This window comes from Arachis stenosperma, chromosome 7, assembly GCF_014773155.1.
Source record: "Arachis stenosperma cultivar V10309 chromosome 7, arast.V10309.gnm1.PFL2, whole genome shotgun sequence".
Taxonomy (NCBI): domain Eukaryota; kingdom Viridiplantae; phylum Streptophyta; class Magnoliopsida; order Fabales; family Fabaceae; genus Arachis; species Arachis stenosperma.
The window spans coordinates 17,835,439-17,848,520 of NC_080383.1; the positions used below are offsets into that span (position 1 = coordinate 17,835,439).

General features: G+C 39.9%; 1 non-coding gene across 1 annotated transcript; it reads left to right on the forward strand.

The window, feature by feature from the left end:
- Positions 1 to 1,304: 1,304 nt before the first annotated feature.
- Positions 1,305 to 1,412, forward strand: LOC130942313 (small nucleolar RNA R71). Its single transcript, XR_009070888.1, has one exon. It is a non-coding gene; the product is annotated as a small nucleolar RNA R71 (small nucleolar RNA).
- Positions 1,413 to 13,082: the final 11,670 nt, after the last annotated feature.

Consider the following 13,082-nt stretch of genomic DNA (forward strand, 5'->3'; position numbering starts at 1 on the left):
ACTAGTCTATAAGCCTTTTTCATAGATTTATCTGCCATCTTCAATGAGAATTTGGCAGTCTGTACCTCATAGAATCCCAGTTTCTCCATTACAGAGAGTGGTATCATGTTTATCCCTGACCCCAAGTCACACAGAACTTTTTCAAAGGTCATGGTGCCTATGGTACAGGGTATTAAGAATTTACCAGGATCCTGTTTCTTTTGAGGTAAATTTTGCTGAACCAATGTATTCAGTTCATTGGTGAGCAAGGGAGGCTCTTCCTCCCAAGTCTCATTACCAAATAGCTTGGCATTCAGCTTTATGATTGCTCCTAAATATTGGGCAACTTGCCCTTCAACAATGTCTTCATCCTCTTCAGAAGATGAATAGTTATCAGAGCTCATGAATGGTAAAAGAAGGTCCAAGGGAATCTCTATGGTCTCTGTATGAGCCTCAGATTCCTTTGGTTCCTCATTAGGGTATTCCTTACTGACCACTGGACATTTCTTGACAGCTTCCTCATTGGGATTCACGTCCTCCTCCTCCTCTAAGGTTTCGGCCATGTTGATTATATCAATGGCCTTGCACTCTCCTTTGGGATTCTCTTCTGTATTTCTTGGGAGAGTGCTAGGAGGAGTTTCAATAGCCTTTTTACTCAGCTGGCCCACTTGTGCCTCCAAATTTCTAATGGAGGATCTTTTTTCAGTCATGAAACTAAGAGTGGCCTTAGATAGATCAGAGGCTATGTTTGCTAAGCTAGAAGGATTCTGCTCAGAATGCTCTGTCTGTTGCTGAGATGATGATGGGAAAGGTTTGCTATTGCTAAACCTGTTTCTTCCACCATTGTTATTATTGAAGCCTTGCTTCTGTTGATCCTTCCATGAAAAATTTGGATAATTTTTCTATGAAGGATTATAGGTGTTGCCAAAGGCTTCACCCATGTAATTCACCTCTGCCATTGCAGGGATCCCGGGATCATAAGCTTCTTCTCCAGAAGATGCTTCTTTAGTACTGTTGGATGCATTTTACAATCCATTCAGACTCTGAGAGATCATATTGACTTGTTGGGTCAATATTTTGTTCTGAGCCAATATGGCATTCAGAGCATCAATTTCAAGAACTCCTCTCTTTTGAAGAGTCCCATTACTCACAGGATTCCTCTCAGAGGTATACATGAACTGGTTATTTGCAACCATTTCAATAAGTTCCTGAGCTTCTGCAGGCGTTTTCTTTAGGTGAATGGATCCACCTGCAGAGTGGTCCAGTGACATCTTGGAAAATTCAGACAGATCATCATAGAATATATCTAATGTGGTCCATTCTGAAAGCATGTCAGAAGGACACTTTTTGGTCAGCTGCTTGTATCTTTCCCAAGCTTCATAGAGGGACTCACCATCTTTTTGTCTGAAGGTCTAAACATTCACTCTAAGCTTGCTCAGCTTTTGAGGAGGAAATAACTTGGCCAAGAAAGCCGTGACCAGCTTATTCCAAGAGTCTAGGCTATCTCTAGGTTGTGAGTCCAACCATGTTCTAGCTCTGTCCCTTACAGCAAAAGGGAAAAGCATAAGCCTGTAGACCTCAGGATCAACTCCATTGGTCTTAACAGTATCACAGATCTGTAAGAACTCAGTTAAAAACTGATAAGGGTTTTCTGATGGAAGTCCATGAAACTTGCAGTTCTGTTGCAGTAGAGAAACTCATTGAGGCTTTAGCTCAAAATTGTTGGCTCCTATGGCAGGGATTGAGATGCTTCTTCCATAGAAGTGGAAGTTGGTGTAGTAAAATCACTGATGAGCGGATAATTTATATGCTTTTTGGCATTATTTTTAGTATGTTTTTAGTATGTTTTAGTTAGTTTTTAGTATATTTTTATTAGTTTTTAGTTAAAATTCACCTTTCTGGACTTTACTATGAGTTTGTGTGTTTTTCTGTGATTTCAGGTATTTTCTGGCTGAAATTGAGGGACCTGAGCAAAAATCTTATTCAAAGGCTGAAAAAGACTGCATATGCTGTTGGATTCTGACCTCCCTGCACTCGAAGTGGATTTTCTGGAGCTACAGAAGCCCAATGGGCGCGCTCTCAATGGCGTTGGAAAGTAGACATCCTGGGCTTTCCAGCAATGTATTTTCAACGGTGGAGTTTCTACACACCATAGATTAAGGTGTGGAGCTGTGCTGTACCTCGAATATTAATGCAATTACTATTGTTCTTCTATTCAATTCAGCTCATTCTTGTTCTAAGATATCACTTATTCCTCAACTTGATGAATGTGATTATCCGTGACACTCATCATCATTCTCACCTATGAACGTGTGCCTGACAACCACCTCCGTTCTACCTTAGATTGAGTGGATATCTCTTGGATTCTTTAATCGGGATCTTCGTGGTATAAGCTAGAATTGATGGCGGCATTCAAGAGAATCCGGAAGGTCTAAACCTTGTCTGTGGTATTCTGAGTAGGATTCAATGATTGAATGACTGTGACGAGCTTCAAACTCCTGAAGGCTGGGCGTTAGTGACAGACGCAAAAGAATCAATGGATTCTATTCCAACCTGATTGAGAACCGACAAATGATTAGCCGTGCCGTGACAGGGTGCGTTAAACATTTTCACTGAGAGGACGGGACTGTAGCCACTGACAACAGTGATGCCCAACATATAGCTTGCCATAGAAAGGAGTAAGAAGGATTGGATGAAGACAGTAGGAAAGTAGAGAGACGGAAGGGACAAAGCATCTCCATACGCTTATCTGAAGTTCTTACCAATGAATTACATAAGTATCTCTATCGTTACTTTATGCTTTATTCATAAATCATCCATAACCATTTGAATCTGCCTGACTAAGATTTACAAGATGACCATAGCTTGCTTCATACCAACAATCTCCGTGGGATCGACCCTTACTCGCGTAAGGTTTATTACTTGGACGACCTAGTGCACTTGCTGGTTAGTTGTGCGAAGTTGTGAAATTATGTTTAGACAATGGTATTGAGCACCAAGTTTTTGGAGCCATTACCGGGGACTGTTTAAGTTGTGAAAAGTAGAGATCACAATTTCGTGCACCAAGTTTTTGGCGCCGTTGCCGGGGATTATTGAGTTTGGACAACTGACGGTTCATCTTGTTGCTTAGATTAGGTATTTTTCTTCAGAGTTCTTAAGAATGAATTCTAGTGTCTCAAGGTGATGTTATTATCATCACCAAAGCTGATTGATTCTCATCAATTTAGCTCTTGAATGTAATGTCCTGCTGAAGCTTGGCTAGCCATGTGTAATTTTTTTAGACTGAAGCTTTAGACTAACATTGCATGATTCCTGGAATTCTCATTAAGAATTTTGATACCTTTATTTTCTTTTCCACTTAATTTTCGAAAAATCCAAAAAAAATTACAAAATCATAAAAACCAAAAATATTTTATGTTTCTTGTTGAGTCTAGTGTCTCATGTTAAGTTTGGTGTCAATTGCATGTTTCTGTTCTTCTTGCATTCATTCATGTGTCTTAAGTGATCTTCAAGATGTTCTTGATGATTTCCTTGCTCTGATCTTTGAATTCTCTTGACTTGAGTGTTTTGTTATATGCATTCTCATTTTGTTAGTGTCAGTAGTATTGGTGCACGAAATTGTGATCTCTACTTTTTATAACTCAAACAATCCCCGGTAATGCCTCCAATGACTTGGTGCTCAATACCATGGTCTAAGCATAATTTCACAACTTCGCACAACTAACCAGCAAGTGCACTGGGTCGTCCAAGTAATAAACCTTACGCGAGTAATGGTTGATCCCACGGAGATTGTTGGTATGAAGCAAGCTATGGTCACCTTGTAAATCTCAGTCAGGCAGATTCAAATGGTTATGGATGATTTATGAATAAAGCATAAAATAAGGATAGAGATACTTATGTAATTCATTGGTGAGAATTTCAGATAAGCGTATGGAGATGCTTTGTCCCTTCCGTCTCTCTGCTTTCCTACTGTCTTCATCCAATCCTTCTTACTCCTTTCCATGGCAAGCTGTATGTTGGACATCACCGTTGTCAGTGGCTACAGTCCCGTCCTCTCAGTGAAAATGTTCAACGCACTCTGTTACGGCACGGCTAATCATCTGTCGGTTCTCAATCAGGTTGGAATAGAATCCATTAATTCTTTTGCGTCTGTCACTAACGCCCAGCCTTCAGGAGTTTGAAGCTCGTCACAGCCATTCAATCATTGAATCCTACTCAGAATACCACAGACAAGGTTTAGACCTTCTGGATTCTCTTGAATGCCGCCATCAATTCTAGCTTATACCACGAAGATCCCGATTAAAGAATCCAAGAGATATCCACTCAATCTAAGGTAGAACGGAGGTGGTTGTCAGGCACACGTTCATAGGTGAAAATGATTATGAGTGTCACGGATCATCACATTCATCAAGTTGAGGAACAAGTGATATCTTAGAACAAGAATAAGCCAAATTGAATAGAAGAACAATAGTAATTGCATTGATACTCGAGGTACGGCAGAGCTCCACACCTTAATCTATGGTGTGTAGAAACTCCACCGTTGAAAATACATAAGAACAAGGTCTAGGCATGGCCGTGAGGCCAGCCCCCATGATCTAAGAACTAGATGTCCCAAGATGATCCTAAGATCTAAAGTGATCCAAAGATGAAAATACAATAGTAAAAGGTCCTATTTGTAGAGAACTAGTAGCCTAGGGTTTACAGAAATGAGTAAATGACATAAAAATCCAATTCCGGGCCCACTTGGTGTGTGCTTGGGCTGAGCATTGAAGCTTTCATGTGTAGAGACTTTTTTTGGAGTTAAACGCCAGCTTTTGTGCCAGTTTGGGCGTTTAACTCCCATTCTTGTGCCAATTCCGGCGTTTAACACCGGACAGTTTTGAGCTGATTTGGAACGCCGATTTGGGCCATCAAATATCAGGCAAAGTATGGACTATTATACATTGCTGGAAAGCCCAGAATGTCTACTTTCCAACGCTATTGAGAGCGCGCCAATTGGGCTTCAGTAGCTCCAGAAAATCCACTTCGAGTGCAGGGAGGTTAGAATCCAACAGCATCTGCAGTCCTTTTCAGCCTCTGAATCAGATTTTTGCTCATGTCCCTCAATTTCAGCCAGAAAATACCTGAAATCACAGACAAACACACAAACTCATAGTAAAGTCCAGAAAAGTGAATTTTAACTAAAAACTAATAAAAATATAATAAAAACTAACTAAAACATACTAAAAACATACTAAAAACAATGCCAAAAAGCGTATAAATTATCCGCTCATCACAACACCAAACTTAAATTGTTGCTTGTCCCCAAGCAACTGAAAATCAAATAAGATAAAGAGAAGAGAATATGCAATGAATTCCAAAAATATCTATGAAGATCAGTATTAATTAGATGAGCGGAGCTTTTAGCTTTTTTGCCTCTGAACAGTTTTGGCATCTCACTCTATCCTTTGAAATTCAGAATGATTGGCTTCTATAGAAACTCAGAAACCAGATAGTGTTATTGATTCTCCTAGTTAAGTATGATGATTCTTGAAGACAGCTACTTTATGAGTCTTGGCCGTGGCCTAAAGCACTCTGTCTTCCAGTATTACCACCGGATACATACATGCCACAGACACATAATTGGGTGAACCTTTTCAGATCGTGACTCAGCTTTGCTAGAGTCCCCAATTAGAGGTGTCCAGGGTTCTTAAACACACTCTTTTTGTCTTGGATCACAACTTTATTTCTTTCTTTTTCTTTTTCTCTTTCTTTTTTTCTTTTTTTTTTTCCGTTTTTCTCTCTCTTTTTTTTTTGGAATATTCACTGCTTTTTCTTGCTTCAAGAATCATTTTTATGATTTTTCAGATCCTCAGTAACATGTCTCCTTTTTCATCATTCTTTCAAGAGCCAACCATTCATGAAAAATAAATTCAAAAGACTTATGCAATGTTCAAGCATACATTCAGAAAACAAAGGCATTGCCACCACATCAAAATAATTAATCTGTTATAAAATTTAAAATTCATGTACTTCTTCTCTTTTTTAATTAAGAACATTTTTCATTTAAGAAAGGTGATGGATTCATAGGACATTCATAACTTTAAGGCATAGACACTAATGATCATGAGATACAAACATAGATAAACATAAGCATGAAATTCGAAAAACAAGAAAATAAAGAACAAGGAGATTAAAGAACGGGTCCACCTTAGTGATGGCGGCTCGTTCTTCCTCTTGAAGATCTTATGGAGTGCTTGAGCTCCTCAATGTCTCTTCCTTGCCTTTGTTGCTCCTCTCTCATGATTCTTTGATCTTCTCTAATTTCATGGAGGAGGATGGAATGTTCTTGGTGCTCCACCCTTAGTTGTCCCATGTTGGAACTCAATTCTCCTAGGGAGGTGTTGATTTGCTCCCAATAGTTTTGTGGAGGAAAGTGCATCCCTTGAGGTATCTCAGAGATTTCATGATGAGTGGGATCTCTTGTTTGCTCCATCCTTTTCTTAGTGATGGGGTTGTCCTCATCAATGAGGATGTCTCCCTCTATGTCAACTCCAACTAAATAACAGAGGTGACAAATGAGATGAGGAAAGGCTAACCTTGCCAAGGTAGAGGATTTCTCCGCCACCTTATAAAGTTCTTGGGATATGACCTCATGAACTTCTACTTCCTCTCCAATCATGATGCTATGAATCATGATAGCCCGGTCTATAGTAACTTCAGACCGGTTGCTAGTGGGAATGATTGAGCGTTGGATAAACTCCAACCATCCCCTAGCCACGGGCTTGAGGTCATGCCTTCTCAGTTGACCTGGCTTCCCTCTTGAATCTCTCTTCCATTGGGCGCCCTCTTCACAAATGTCTGTGAGGACTTAGTCCAACCTTTGATCAAAGTTGACCCTTCTAGTGTAAGGGTGTTCATCTCCTTGCATCATGGGTAAGTTGAATGCCAACCTTACATTTTTCGGACTAAAATCTAAGCATTTCCCCCGAACCATTGTAAGCCAATTCTTTGGGTTCAGGTTCACACTTTGATGATGGCTCTTGGTGATCCATGCATTGGCATAGAACTCTTGAACCATTAAGATTCTGACTTGTTGAATAGGGTTGGTAAGAACTTCCCAACCTCTCCTTCGGATCTCATGTCGGATCTCCGGATATTCACTCTTTTTGAGTTTGAAAGGGACCTCGGGGATCACCTTCTTCAAGGCCACAACTTCATAGAAGTGGTCTTGATGCACCCTTGAGATGAATCTCTCCATCTCCCATGACTCGGAGGTGGAAGCTTTTGCCTTCCCTTTCCTCTTTCTAGAGGTTTCTCTGGCCTTAGATGCCATAAATGCTTTTACCACACCAAACTTAAAAGGTTTGCTCGTCCTCGAGCAAAAGAAGAAAGAAGAGAGTAGAAGAAGAAGAAATAGAGGAGATGGAGATGACTTTGTGGTTTGGCCAAAGGGGGAGAAGTAGTGTTTAGGTTGTGTGAAAATGAAGGAGTGAAGATGGGTTTATATAGGGGTGGAGAGAGGGGTAGGTTTCGGCTATTGGAGGGTGGGTTTGGGAGGGAAAGTGGTTTGAATTTGAATGGTGAGGTAGGTGGGGTTTTATGAAGGATGGATGTGAGTGGTGAAGAGAAAGATGGAATTTGATAGGTGAGGGGTTTTTAGGGAAGAGGTGTTGAGGTATTGAGGTGATTGGTGAATGGGTGAAGAAGAAGAGAGAGGGTGGTGGGGTAGGTGGGGATCCTGTGGGGTCCACAGATCCTGAGGTGTCAAGGAAAATTCATCCCTGCACCATGTGGCGAGCAAATATGCTCTTTATGCCAATTCTGGCGTTAAACGCTGGGCTGGTGCCCATTTCTGGCGTTTAACGCCAACTTTTTACCCTTTCCTGGCGTTTAACGCCAGAATGGTGCCAGACTGGGCGTTAAACGCCCATTTGCTGCCCTCACTGGCGTTTAAACATCAACAAGGCTTTCCTCCAGGGTGTGCTGTTTTTCTTTCTGTTTTTCATTCTATTTTTGCTTTTTCAATTGATTTTGTTACTTCCCATGATCATCAACCTACAGAAAACATAAAATAACAAAGGAAAATAGATAAATATAACATTGGGTTGCCTCCCAACAAGCGCTTCTTTAATGTCAGTAGCTTGACAGAGGGCTCTCATGGAGCCTCACAGATACTCAGAGCAATGTTGGAACCTCCCAATACCAAACTTAGAGTTTGAATGTGGGGGCTCTGTTTGACTCTGTTTTGAGAGAAGCTCTTCATGCTTCCTCTCTATGGTAACAGAGGGATATCCTTGAGCCTTAAACACAAAGGATTCTTCATTCACTTGAATGATCAATTCTCCTCTGTCAACATCAATCACAGCCTTTACTGTGGCTAGGAAGGGTCTGCCAAGGATGATGGATTCATCCATGCACTTCCCAGTCTCTAGGACTATGAAATCAGCAGGGATGTAATGGTCTTCAATCGTTACCAGAACATCCTCTACAAGTCCATAAGCTTGTTTTCTTGAATTGTCTGCCATCGCTAGTGAGATTCTTGCAGCTTGCACCTCAAAGATCCCTAGCTTCTCCATTACAGAAAGAGGCATGAGATTTACACTTGACCCTAGGTCACACAAGGCCTTCTTGAAGGTCATGGTGCCTATGGCGCAAGGTATTGAGAACTTTCCAAGATCTTGTCTCTTTTGAGGTAATTTCTGCCTAGACAAGTCATCCAGTTCTTTGGTGAGCAAAGGAGGTTCGTTCTCCCAAGTCTCATTACCAAATAACTTGTCATTTAGCTTCATGATTGCTCCAAGGTATTTAGTAACTTGCTCTTCAGTGACATACTCATCCTCTTCAGAGGAAGAATACTCATCAGAGCTCATGAATGGCAGAAGTAAATCCAATGGAATCTCTATGGTCTCAGTGTGAGCCTCAGATTCCCATGGTTCCTCATTAGGGAACTCATTGGAGGCCAATGGACGTCCATTGAGGTCTTCCTCAGTGGCGTTCACTGCCTCTTCCTCCTCTCCTAGTTCGGCCATGTTGCTGACCTTGCACTCTCCTTTTGGATTCTCTTCTGTAATGCTTGGAAGAGTACTAGGAGGAAGTTCAGTAACTTTCTTACTAAGCTGTCCCACTTGTGCCTCCAAATTCCTAATGGAGGACCTTGTTTCAGTCATGAAACTTTGAGTGGTTTTGATTAGATCAGAGACCATGGTTGCTAAGTCAGAGTGGTTCTGCTTAGAATTCTCTGTCTGTTGCTGAGAAGATGATGGAAAAGGCTTGCCATTGCTAAACCTGTTTCTTCCACCATTATTGTTGTTGAAACCTTGTTGAGGTCTCTGTTGATCCTTCCATGAGAGATTTGGATGATTTCTCCATGAAGAATTATAGGTGTTTCCATAGGGTTCTCCCATGTAATTCACCTCTTCCATTGAAGGGTTCTCAGGATCATAAGCTTCTTCTTCAGATGAAGCGTCCTTAGTACTGCCTGGTGCAGCTTGCATTCCAGACAGACTTTGAGAAATTAAATTGACTTGCTGAGTCAATATTTTGTTCTGAGCCAATATGGCATTCAGAGTATCAATCTCAAGAACTCCTTTCTTCAGATTCGTCCCATTGCTCACAGGATTCCTTTCAGAAGTGTACATGAATTGGTTATTTGCAACCATTTCAGTGAGTTCTTGAGCTTCTACAGGCGTCTTTTTTAGATGAAGAGATCCTCCAGCAGAACTATCCAATGACATCTTGGACAGTTCAGACAGACCATCATAGAAAATACCTATGATGCTCCATTCAGAAAGCATGTCAGAGGGACACTTTCTGATCAATTGTTTATATCTTTCCCAAGCTTCATAGAGGGATTCTCCTTCCTTCTGTCTGAAGGTTTGGACTTCCACTCTAAGCTTACTCAATTTTTGAGGTGGAAAGAACTTTGCCAAGAATGCATTGACTAGCTTTTCCCAAGAGTTTAGGCTTTCTTTAGGTTGTGAATCCAACCATATCCTAGCTCTGTCTCTTACAGCAAAAGGGAATAGCATAAGTCTGTAGACCTCAGGGTCAACCCCATTAGTCTTGACAGTGTCACAGATTTGCAGGAATTCAGCTAAAAACTGATGAGGATCTTCCAATGGAAGTCCATAGAACTTGCAATTCTATTGCATTAGAGAAATTAATTGAGGCTTAAGCTCAAAGTTGTTTGCTCCAATGGTAGGGATAGAGATGCTTCTCCCATAGAAGTCGAAAGTAGGTGCAGTGAAGTCACCCGGCACCTTCCTTGCATTGTTGTTGTTTTCGGCTGCCATGTCTTCTTCTTTGAAGATTTCTATTAGATCCTCTATAGAGAGTTGTGCCTTAGCTTCTCTTAGCTTTCGCTTCAAGGTCCTTTCAGGTTAAGGATCAGCCTCAACAAGAATGCTTTTGTCTTTGCTCCTGCTCATATGAAAGAGAAGAAAACAAGAAAATATGGAATCCTCTATGTCACAGTATAGAGATTCCTTGAGGTGTCAGAGGAAAAGAAAAATAGAAGGAGGAGGTAGAAGAATTCGAAATGATCAAGTATGATGGAGTTCGAATTGTGCATTGAGGAGGAGTGTTAGTTCATAAATAGAAGGATGTGAGAAGAGGGGAAGAAATTTTCGAAAAAAATTTTAAAAACATTTTGAAAAATAGTAATTGATTTTCGAAAACTAAGAGTGGAAAAGAAATCAAGTGATTTTTGAAAAAGATTTTGAAATTAGAAATAAAAAAGATATGATTGAAAACTATTTTGAAAAAGATGTGATTAAAAAGATATGATTGAAAAGTTATGGTTTTAAAAAGATGTGATTGAGAAGATATGATTTGAAAAACAATTTAAAAAGATTTGATTTTGAAAATTAATGACTTGACTAACAAGAAAAGATATGATTCAGACATTAAACCTTTCTCAACAGAAAAGGCAACATACTTAAAATGTTGAATCAAATCATTAATTGTTAGCAAGTATCTTTGAAAATGGAAAGAAATTGATTTTGAAAAAGATTTGATTGAAAAGATTTGATTTGAAAAAGATTTTATTTTGAAAAGATTTTGAAAACTTAAAAAAAAAATTTGAGTTAAAAACAAAATCTTCCCTCTTGTGCCATCCTGGCGTTAAACGCCCAACCAGGTACCCTGGCTGGCGTTTAAACGCCGGTTTTCCTTCCTCACTGGGCGTTTTGAACGCCCAGCTTTTTCTGTGTAATTCCTCTGCTGTATGTTCTGAATCTTCAATTCTCTGTATTGTTGACTTGAAAAGACACAAATTAAAAATATTTTTGGATTTTTAATAATGAGGAATAATCAAAATGCAACTAAAATCAAATAAATAATGCATGCAAGACACCAAACTTAGAAGTTTGTATACTATTGACACTAACAAAATGAGAATGCACATGAGAAACACAAAACACTCAAGTCAAGAAAATTTAAAGATCAGAGCGATGAAATCATCAAGAACATCTTGAAGATCACTTAAGACACATGAATGAATGCAAGAAGAACAGAAACATGCAATTGACACCAAACTTAACATGAGACTCTAGACTCAACAAGAAACATACAATATTTTTAGTTTTTATGATTTTGTAATTTTTTTGGATTTTTCGAAAATTAAGTGGAAAAGAAAATAAAGGTATCAAAATTCTTAATGAGAATTCCAGGAATCATGCAATGTTAGTCTAAAGCTTCAGTCTAAAGAAATTAGATATGGCTAGCCAAGCTTCAGCAAGACATTGCATTCAAGAGGTAAATTGATGAGAATCAATCAGCTTTGGTGATGATAAGAACATCACCTTGAAACACTAGAATTCATTCTTAAGAACTCTAAAGAAAAATACCTAATCTAAGCAACAAGATGAACCGTCAGTTGTCCAAACTCAACAATCCCTGGCAACGGCGCCAAAAACTTGGTGCACAAAATTGTGATCTCTACTTTTTATAACTCAAACAATCCCCGGTAATGGCTCCAAAGACTTGGTGCTCAATACTATGGTCTAAACATAATTTCACAACTTCGCACAACTAACCAGCAAGTGCACTGGGTCGTCCAAGTAATAAACCTTACGCGAGTAAGGGTCGATCCCACGGAGATTGTTGGTATGAAGCAAGCTATGGTCACCTTGTAAATCTCATCAGGCAGATTCAAATGGTATGGATGATTTATGAATAAAGCATAAATAAGGATAGAGATACTTATGTAATTCATTGGTGAGAATTTCAGATAAGCGTATGGAGATGCTTTGTCCCTTCCGTCTCTCTGCTTTCCTATGTCTTCATCCAATCCTTCTTACTCCTTCCATGGCAAGCTGTATTGGGCATCACTGTTGTCAGTGGCTACAGTCCCGTCCTCTCAATGAAAATGTTCAACGCACCCTGTCACGGCACGGCTAATCTGTCGGTTCTCAATCAGGTTGGAATAGAATCCATTGATTCTTTTGCGTCTGTCACTAACGTCCAGCCTTCAGGAGTTTGAAGCTCGTCACAGTCATTCAATCATTGAATCCTACTCAGAATACCACAGACAAGGTTTAGACCTTCTGGATTCTCTTGAATGCCGCCATCAATTCTAGCTTATACCACGAAGATCCCGATTAAAGAATCCAAGAGATATCCACTCAATCTAAGGTAGAACGGAGGTGGTTGTCAGGCACACGTTCATAGGTGAGAAAGATGATGAGTGTCACGGATCATCACATTCATCAAGTTGAGGAACAAGTGATATCTTAGAACAAGAATAAGCCAAATTGAATAGAAGAACAATAGTAATTGCATTGATACTCGAGGTACAACAGAGCTCCACACCTTAATCTATGGTGTGTAGAAACTCCACCGTTGAAAATACATAAGAACAAGGTCTAGGCATGGCCATGAGGCCAGCCCCATGATCTAAGAACTAGACCTCCAAGATGATCTAAGATCTAAAGTGATCCAAAGATGAAAATACAATAGTAAAGGTCCTATTTGTAGAGAACTAGTAGCCTAGGGTTTACAGAAATGATAAATGACATAAAAATCCAATCCAGGCCCAGTTGGTGTGTGCTGGGCTGAGCATTGAAGCTTTCATGTGTAGAGACTTTTCTTGGAGTTAAACGCCAGCTTTGTGTCAGTTTGGG